Raw genomic sequence first — 9920 nt, forward strand, 5'->3', positions numbered from 1 at the left:
TTATCTTACTCTTGTAGCAATTTGTTTGTGCCGTAAACAAACTTTTGCCGACGCTTTAGATGCCGCTGTCCCTCGCTTCGAAGGTGCGGGTGTTGGGGTTTCGGGAACAAGGTTGATGATCACACAAGCATGGTTTGGTTATCACTGAAAGTTATCCTTGACGCATTAAACTTACAGCTGGGGCGTCTTGGCGTATGATTACGAGAGAGTTATATTGCTTTGCGGCGTCAGTAGTAACATGCAAGTGCTCGAGTGTACTCCGCAGCAAGAACGAAGTGCCAGATCCCATTCAGGCCTCATCAACAGGAGAGTTGCATAGATTGGGAACTCCACTTGAGTAGCAAGGAAATCGTAGTCTCTTTAACTCTGCATTCAATGAACGAGTACGTTCCGCTGCCAACTCCACCCCACTCCCCCACGGAGTTAAAGAACTCTGAGGAAAGTAACACAGTCCCTCTGCTCTTGCAGTACCCCCTCAAATTCTGCGAGGGTATCTATAGAGTGACTGCTGACGATGGAGAAAAGCAGTGTGCATCAGAGGGTGAATCGTGGTCTTCTACATTGCTTTTGTTAACGTTTGGTTCTGTCATGTGCTTTCATTGACGGGTGGTTAAATGTCAACGTTATTACTGTATTGTGGCCTGTCTTTTTTGTTTATTCCAGTTTTCTTAGCCTATTTTGTTGTTAATAGATGTTTCGGTTTGTTCATAATGCACTTGCAGTATATCTGCTGCAGACGACGGCGACACAGGGACATTGTGTTGTCTTGGGGTACTCCGCCCCTAAAAAGTAGTTAATTGCGGACATTCGCGCGAACTAGCAATTATTGTTCGCACGAAAGTGACGCCAATGTTTCGACAATTCCGACATCAATAACGGCCTTAATCCTGTTGGATGCAGTTTCTTATAGTATTTAAACAGATGTGCCATATCTTAGCTTCGCGAAATCGAACTTCACTCACTGGGTACCTAAAACATAACTCCTCACTTGCGGTGGCATAGTGGTTACATTGTGTGGCCGATGACCCGAGATTCGTGGTTTCAATTACGGCCGCCCGAGTTGCATGAAGATGAAAAGCTAGAGGTACTTGTAGTGAGCAACCCCAGAGCACGTTAAAGAACAACGAGCGGTAGATATTACGGAACTTTCCTATCTGAATTGCCTAATGAAAATCTCCTCGTTTTGTCAAGTAAAACCGCATATTTCTGTAAGACCTAAATACCGGATGCGTTTCACCGAGAGTGGCATTTCTTATTATAACGAGTTCCACGGCATCTTGCAAGAAGTCAGGTGAGTAATGAAATGAATAATTTACAAACATCTTAATGTAACATGAATACACAAGAAAGTGCATATGAATTTCTCAAGAAACGAACCGAGAAGAAATCGCCCTGGCTTTGGAGTGTTGTACGCATTCCTCTATAACAAGAACGAAAGCTCCTTCCTCGTTCCTTTCCAACATCAAGGAGATCAACGAACAAGAGGGAAAACTTAACTGAAACCATAGGCGTTCTGTTAAGAAACGTTTTGAGTGAGTGAAATGACATTCAGAACGCTTTGACGGGAAATTGGCAAGCGAAGCCTTTTCAGAGCTTTGAGATAACTATCGGGAGCTTACCAACTGCTGCTGTCAGTGACAAACAGCGCGCGTTACAGAGGAATGACACCACTAAAACTGTACCCGTGTCGGCTTTTTGCTCTCCCATCGTGGAGTACTTAGCACATTGAATCGTTAAACACTTTTTCTACACACACACTCCCAATGTTTGTTCCATAGTAGAGTATCACGTACTCTAAATCACTAAACACTTTATTGATTTTTGTTGCCCTGAATCCAATATTGGTTGTATCAAAAGTATTCTACTCCACATGCAGTTGTCTACTGTCTCTGTAATCGGAAAACCTTTGCCCAGGTGACGATGTGATCCAGAGTAATAACAGTGACGTCGCAACGATGTCACAATTTCCCTGATCGTAATGCCATACGACGTCAAGTGGCCATGTTACCATGTTACCGCACAATGAAATTCTGCTGGCCTCGCGTTGACCCTGGCGCTGCCTACACTGACGGGAAATTTGGAAATTTACGCGCATGTAATAGATGGAGATCCGGCTTTCGCCGTAGTATGGCTACTAAGCCCTGATTCTTGGAAGCGGCATGCTCTGAGTGTAACTGGCTGAGACAAAACAGTTAAAATGCGTAGGGGTCTTGAGAGAGTAAAACAACCAAAACTGCATCGTTTTTATTATATTAGTAAACAGAGTTTCCACAGCTTACCAGTGTCGCGCATGTCTGTGGCAAAGCAAAGCTGGCCGGCAATTGTTTCCTGTTGTCACCTTTTACTTCGAGTTCCTTCACTACATATGCTTACAAGTGACTGCTTATTCTTGCGACAACTTGTGGTGCGTGGTTTTAAAAGTAAACTGCTGTTTTTTTTCACCATCAATTTCAAATAGTGAAGTCGTTTAGAAAATAATTGCTTATTCACCTCATACCAAAAGGTTATGGTCACATTAAACTGGTACGAGCCAAGAGAATTAGATTAGTCCCATGATCTCATCACTGGTCAGTAATGCGATGAAAAGGACAGTTGATTCATGTTGAATTGGCGATGTGGTTATGGTGGAGAAGCGCTACGAAAGACACATGACGAAGTACTCAGTACTTCACACTTCTCTTCCTTTGTGTTTATTCGTGCACTCGAAGGACAGTTATACCACAAAGTAAACAGTTTAACCGAACAAGTGGACACTTAAAGTGTTCATTTTTGTGGTCATTCATGCGCAGTTTAAAAGCAAGCGGAAAGCACATTTAACTCCAGCTGTGTGACGATCATCGGAAATCGTTTTCTGCAGGAGATAGCTTTAATGATGGCTCTCTGGCACGTGTTCTGGGTCCCAGAGATGTCATGACAACCGCTTTGTAGACTGTTCTTTCCCGGTCGTTTTTATATCTGTTGCCCGTTTTAAATGCGAAGCATTTCTTTGCACACTGCAAAACACTTGGCATCCATCTATCCGTCTATACGCCCATCCGCCCGTCCATCCATCCGTCCATCCGTTCATCCATCCATTCGTCTATCTATCTATCTATCTATCTATCTATCTATCTATCTATCTATCTATCTATCTATCTATCTATCTAGCCGCTTACATCTGGGTGCTCTCGTGATAACCCCTTTAAGTTGGCATGAACCAAAATTATTATGGGAGGGTAAGATGGTTTAATGAGTATGACGCACAGCTCATGACATGAATAATATCCCAATCCCGTCGCTTAACTCGTCAAACACTACCCGCCAGACCATGGTAGATAACCGTGGTTTGGTGTGTGCCCCTGGTATGCGGGTATGTGCTTCAAGTAATTGACACTTATAGTTTACGCAGGAACGAGGAGAACACAAATCGGCAATTTTAACGTGATGAGCGTAAAAAAAACTGACATCAGCAGCGCTAATCCAACGAATTCAACGAATAAATTTCAGGGTCCACACAAGAAATAAACGGAAGCATCCTGCGTCGCAATCAAGCATTCTTACACAGAGTCACGTCCAGCCTCGGAACTGCTTTTTAAATAAACCGTAATGTTTGCGAAACGTGAAGTGTGAATTCGGGGCTGGCTGTCCAACTTTGTGAACACTACATTTTTACTGCTGCGGCCTAGCCTTCCTCCCTCGTTTTTTTTTTTTGGGGGGGGGGTAAATAAATGTTTTGATCATCACCATCACGTCGGGTTAACGTCCATTGTATTTAGGTGCCAGACGCTGCAGTTGATTCATGTAGAAGTATACAGGGTCACCATCCTCGCCAGCACCAGCGCTTCATATGAGCTTATCGCTTCTCGTGTGGCTAAGACTCGTGGTCCTGCTGGCATCGTTGCGCTAGTGCAAAGAAATAGTTACGGAAACATATGCAACTATTCAATGCTTATACATATATTTAGCGTAGTGTCATGACGTGTCCATGATTACTATGTTACAGCACGATCACCTTCCTTTGGCATGGTTCGCATAACATTGATTCCCTTGGTACGTGGGATCAGCCGAATTTTTCATCTCCGTAGTTTTTTCTTGTTGTCTGAGCCTGAGTGGTTTTGACTCTGAGTGGTTCCAGCCACGGGTCGAAGTCTGAGTGAGTCGGCTTCAGCAATGTATTGGTGATTTAGAGGGCCTGTGAGTGTGGTTGAAGAAAATTTTTGTAAGCGTGAGTACACTGAGTCTGGCTGAGGAAAATTTGGCCAGATGACTCCAGGGGAGGCCTAAGCAAAAATTTACCGGATCTTTGCAGAAATGCCCCGCCGCTGTGGTCTAGTGGCTAAGGTACTCGGCTGTAGACACGCAGGCCGCGGAATCGAGTCCCTACTGCAGCGGCTGCATTTTCGATGGAGGCGAGAATGCTGTAGTCCTCTGTGCCCACATTTGGGTGTACTTTAACGAATCCCAAGTGGTCAAATATTTCGCAGCCCTCCACTAGGGCGTCTCTCATAATCATATAGTAGTTTTGGGACGTTCAACCCCACATATCAATAAATCAATCAATCTATTATTATGAAAGTTTCCAGAAGTGGGTCTACTGTTAAAGAAAAATAAATAAAGGAGGTATCTGCTTGCTGGCCGCGGCGTTTGCTTTAATGTAATGAAAGGCAATTTCACATGCGTAGAAGCATCAATAATGGCAGTAATTATAGAAGTTAACGGCATCCACATTTTAATCAGTGGGAATAAGTGGTCGAGCCAAAGGGGCGCATTCGTGTCCTTTCTGCGAATAGTCCATCACCACTTCAAAATTTCTGAAATGCGGCCACTGGTATTCAGCGCAGGTGATGAAATCTAGCTAATTTAAGAGACGAAACTTAATCAGGTGACCTCTCCATATCTTAGAGTACAGACTGGCGTACCACAGGGATAAATACTTGGCCCGGTATTATTTAACATATATATCAATGACCTTCCAAGCATTTCACCTACGCCGAACATAGTCATGTATGCGGATGAGACTAATCTTTTCTTTTCAAATTCATCCCTACAACAGATTGAAAAAGAAATTAATGATTATTCAGATTTATTATCTGACTGACTGAAGTTAAACAAACTTCAATTAAATGTCAGCAAAACTAAGTATATAATATTTAAAGCGATAAATAAGCCAATGCCTGTCAATATTACTGTTTTATTTAAAAGAGAGCAGATAGAACAAGTACCAACGCAAAAGTTTTTGGGGGTATGGTCTCAAGACACCCTCTCTTGGGACAATCATATCAATAAACTCAGCAGCGACCTCAGTAAAGTAGTAGGCTCTATGTATAAAATTATACATAGAGCATGTCTTATACCACTAACACTAAAGAAGGCAATGTACTACGCCCTGTTTCACTCAAAACTTAGCTATTGTGCATTAATATGGGGAACAACAACTGCAAAAATATACAACAAATTAATAAAACTACAAAAAAGGGCAATGCGAATTTTTGAAAACTATCACGGTAGACCGCGAGATTTACCCACACACAATCTTTTTGAGAAACACTCGTTAATCAGAGCAAATAAAATCTACTATTATAGATTACTTTCGCATATAAAAAAGCACAGGCTCCATGTTAGTAGCCTGCCCGTTTCTCCCCCTCGATATCAATTACGCCACCAAACGCGAATGCCACCACTTATGCGAACTAACTACGGGCGTCAGGACCTTGAGTATCAAGTACGCCGGCTATTGAACATTGTTGAACATCATATAGATTTTCATGCACTCCGCTTTAAAAAAATTATAAAGAACTTTCTGTTACAATCCACGATAACTTTTTAATAAAATATATCTGTCTAATTTTCTACGTGTACCGCATATACAGTTTGTGCTACAATTTGAAAGTTCACAATTTAATGCATATAGGTATATAATCTTGGAGTGTCTGTATGATATGTTTGTTTTCATGAAGAGTTTTCATGTATGATGTCTATATGTAATGCTTTATTTGCAGTGACAATTATGTACATGCACGTTTTGATTTTTCTGGTTGCTCTATTGTTTGTATACTTGCATCGCTTGCAAACATGTACACGCATGCCAAATGCGCATGGGAGTAGGAGCCTCTGTCAGGCCATACGGCCTTTAGCTCTTACTCCTCTTTCTGTATCAGAAAGAAATAAACTTCAATTCAAGTTCAAATTCAAATTGAAACCGAAACCGAGGTACCAAACGGTGCCTCTACCATTCCCTTTAGAAAGGCCCTCCAAGATACTTTTCGTCGTCATTATAGACTTTGTGGCAGTGCTTTTCAGCCGCATGGTCCCTTATGGACGCTCGCTTATCCTCCTCCAGTAACGCAAGAAAAACAGTGTCATTATTCAGACACTTTTCGAAGTGAAAGGTAGATGCCCTGTTTGCTGCGTCGGCCTCGCTTTCGCTTGCTGAGTTGGCCAGATTTCATAGCCTTGTTGTGATTACAAGTGAGCGCCTTCCGAGCTATTTGAAACTGTATAGGGACTAATTGTAGGAAGGATCCAAATTCACTTATTTGACTCGATCACTTATTTCCACAAGTTAAGAATGTAGTTGGATTACTTTTTTGTAATTTTTGTCTTAGTTATTGCTTGTACACATGTGAAGGTGCTTTTTGCCATAGTAAAGGGAACGCCGGAGGTAGCACGCAGATAATTCCTTTCTGTTTTTTTTAAGTCAGTGTGTGTGTGTGTGTGTGTGTGTGTGTGTGTGTGTGTGTGTGTGTGTGTGTGTGTGTGTGTCTGTGTGTGTGTGTGTGTGCGTGTGTGCGTGTGTGTGACGCTATGATGAATGGGCGACGTGGCCTGGCTCATACCCATGTTTATTCCTTTCTGCCTTCTTCCTTCTCGGCTTCTACTACAAGTCACTGCCTTTCTACGTCACAGGATTCCCCCTCCCCCCGAAAGAATGCGCGAGTTACAATCAACAAAAGAACAAAAAGTATAAACTGAAGAATTTCAAAATGCGTGGTAGTTCGATTTCAGGAGGGAGTTTCTTAACTCGCACAAACGCTTCACGGTATAGAGCAGCAGTCCGGTCATATCTAGGGTAGCTCTGGTGGACGAGGCTGGCTGTTGCGCCCTGGATAGCATAACCCTGCCCGGCACATCTCCACTGATGATGACCCGACTTGAGGTCTTGTGAAGAACGAACAAGGCTTGAAATCTGTGTACCATTGGATTGACGGGTGTCTTTGGCATCGGATCCAGCGCCGTCGTGGCAATAGATGCTTTGCTTCTAGTCGGCGCGCGTGAGAACCGAGGATGATGGGACGATGTCTTTTTTTCTCCGTTGTATACGTAGTAGGTTCATGTCTCTTTCGTAACTTTCTGTGGCGTTCTCTCAGTTTGTTGGATCGCAGACATGGTTTTGAGAACTGGTGCAGAAAATTTTGTCGACGTTGCTTTCTGCGAAGATGGCTTAGGCATCGACTTTTTCTTTGCTTCTTTAATTGATGTTTTCTCTGATGACCTTTCAGCCACAAGTGTACTCGTGACGAGGTTTCACTTGATCGTTGTTCTTGTTCGAGTAGCCATTGCAGTTCTTGGAGTTCGTGAAGTTGCCTTTGTTGAAATTGCTCGTCTTGTTGTGAAAGTTCGTCAGATGGGCCTCTTTCAGGAACATGAGTCTGCTTTTCTTTAGATGGTGATGTGATCAGTAGATTGTCGGTAGTCGACACTGTACTGCTAGGCTTGTCTTGCGATGAAAGCAGCGTGACAGGCTGATGAGAAAGCTCCCAAGATGCTTGTGAGTCATCCTTGAATGTAAATGTTTCGGTCAGTTGACAATGCGCCAGCGTGAATTCGACATTCCAGCAGTGCTTTGACTCACATGTGTGTTATCACTTGACGATGAGAGCCCAACAGACATGGCTTCAGGTGGTTCTGATGGCGTATGTTTTTCTTTTTGCAGCGTGCTTAGGCTGAGAATTTCTGTCGAACAACCCTGGTCGGGAACGTCTGGGTGGGGGCTGGTATTGCGAGGATTCACCAGCTCGTCACACGTAAATTCCGTCACACGCTCGAAACCGTTTGGGCCTTGTGTGTGACACGAAGCATCAAGGCATTCGGGTGGTTGAGTAAAATCTGAAGTGTTGTGGTGCAGTGAACACATTGAAAATGCCGAATTCATTGCTCTTGGAAAAGGCGGCTTTAGGTTCAGTTTTTTGGCGAAATTGTCTAGATTCCTTTCGGTATACGGACGCTTTACCTTGTCTGTTGCGAAGTGCAAGTTACCAGTCAGTGTTCGAATGCGTGACGTTTTTTCGGAAGAGTCATATGATGGTACAATGGTGGTATATTTTCTCTGTGGTCTCGTTTGGAAAATAGGCTTACTGCGGGAACACTTTGCGTAACTGTGATGGGTCAGTTGAAAAGCCTTCCGCTGATGAGGTATGAACAGGTCTTCATCGTATTCTTTGAAACGAATGATCATTTCTTCTTTGATCTTTTTCCAAGACTCATCGTTCTCGAAGATATGGGTGAGGTAAAATTTGAATGCCTCACCTGAGATGTAGTCAGTGAAGTTGATGATCATCTCCCGTTCCGACCAGGATGCAGCGGCAGCGTGGAGCTCGAAAAGGTTGAACCAGTCCTGTACAGGTTCGTCGTCCGCTGATCCGGTGTACTTGGGGATGTCAATGTCGTTTGATGGTGCTGTCATGATGCTGGTCTTGGTGTAGAGTTGGGATGTACTTCTGTGGTCCACGTTCGGTCACTGCGTCTTGCTGAGACGTTCGAAGATGGTGGCCGGTTGATGAAGTGGCCACCAGGTCTTCATCCGGCCGGCTCGTGTGACGCTATGATGAATGGGCGACGTGGCCTGGCTCATACCCATGTTTATTCCTTTCTGCCTTCTTCCTCCTCAGCTTCTACTACAAGTCACTGCCTTCCTACGTCATTATATATATATATATATATATATATATATATATATATATATATATATATATATATATATCATAAAAATAAAAAAAGGTGGTCGAAATTTTCTGAGCCTTCCACTACGGCGTCTCTCATAATCATATGATGGTTTTGGGACGTTAAACCCCACATATCAATCAAAAAAATTAAGAGAGTCTCATAATTGAAAACAAAGTGTTCAGACTTTGACGCTAATCATTATTGAGCTAATGTCAAGCAATTGAATCGAAATGATAAATCCTTTTAAATTCAGAAGCCTTAACTGAACACAATACACATTCTGTCCAAATAAAGCCATAATGCAAGTGTATTGAACTATCGCACGTGAAGCGCTTAATCAGATTGAAAAGCCCGCCACTTGTACGTGTGTAGGTTTAGCGGAGCCGGTTCCGCACGGTCAACGACCTGGTCACTCCTCGTTCGGCAGCTGCTCTCGTCTAGGCGAATGGACTGGCTCGGTCAAAAATTTTATTGGCAACGCCTGCGAGAGTCGGGCGTCGGTGGTATAGTGGTTAGCATAGCTGCCTTCCAAGCAGTTGACCCGGGTTCGATTCCCGGCCGACGCATGTTTTTTTAATCTTTTGTTCTGTTTAATTTTTAAAAATGTTCATTCTTCACGTGTTTTAGGCTATTTTGTCGATTTTCACGAAGGACGAAGAAGTTTTTTTACAAAAATGTGGTGAAGAGTTGCTAGTTCACGACAACGTTTTCCCTCCTAATTGTCATTGTGGCCATTAAGCCTATTTTTGTTCAGTACAAAGCGATGGCTTTTTGATTTTATCTTTAATGAAGCTTGTTATAAACTAACAAATTTTTGAAGACGTAATAAAACAGACGTATATAAGGAACAGTCCACTGTTAACAAGGTTGTTTTTTTCTTGAAAATTAAACAATAAAAAACGGTCACTCTGTTCAATGGCCACGGATGCCTCGATTTGATATGTGGGGTTTAACGTCCGAAAACCATGATATGAATATGAGAGTCGTCGTTGTGGACG

At 42.9% G+C, this 9920-nt stretch overlaps 1 non-coding gene across 1 annotated transcript; it reads left to right on the forward strand.

Annotated features, from left to right (window-relative positions):
• The first annotated feature begins 9416 nt into the window (after positions 1 to 9416).
• Positions 9417 to 9488, forward strand: TRNAG-UCC (transfer RNA glycine (anticodon UCC)). Its single transcript has one exon. It is a non-coding gene; the product is annotated as a tRNA-Gly (tRNA).
• Positions 9489 to 9920: the final 432 nt, after the last annotated feature.

Source organism: Rhipicephalus microplus, chromosome 8 (genome assembly GCF_043290135.1).
Source record: "Rhipicephalus microplus isolate Deutch F79 chromosome 8, USDA_Rmic, whole genome shotgun sequence".
In the NCBI taxonomy this organism is placed as follows: domain Eukaryota; kingdom Metazoa; phylum Arthropoda; class Arachnida; order Ixodida; family Ixodidae; genus Rhipicephalus; species Rhipicephalus microplus.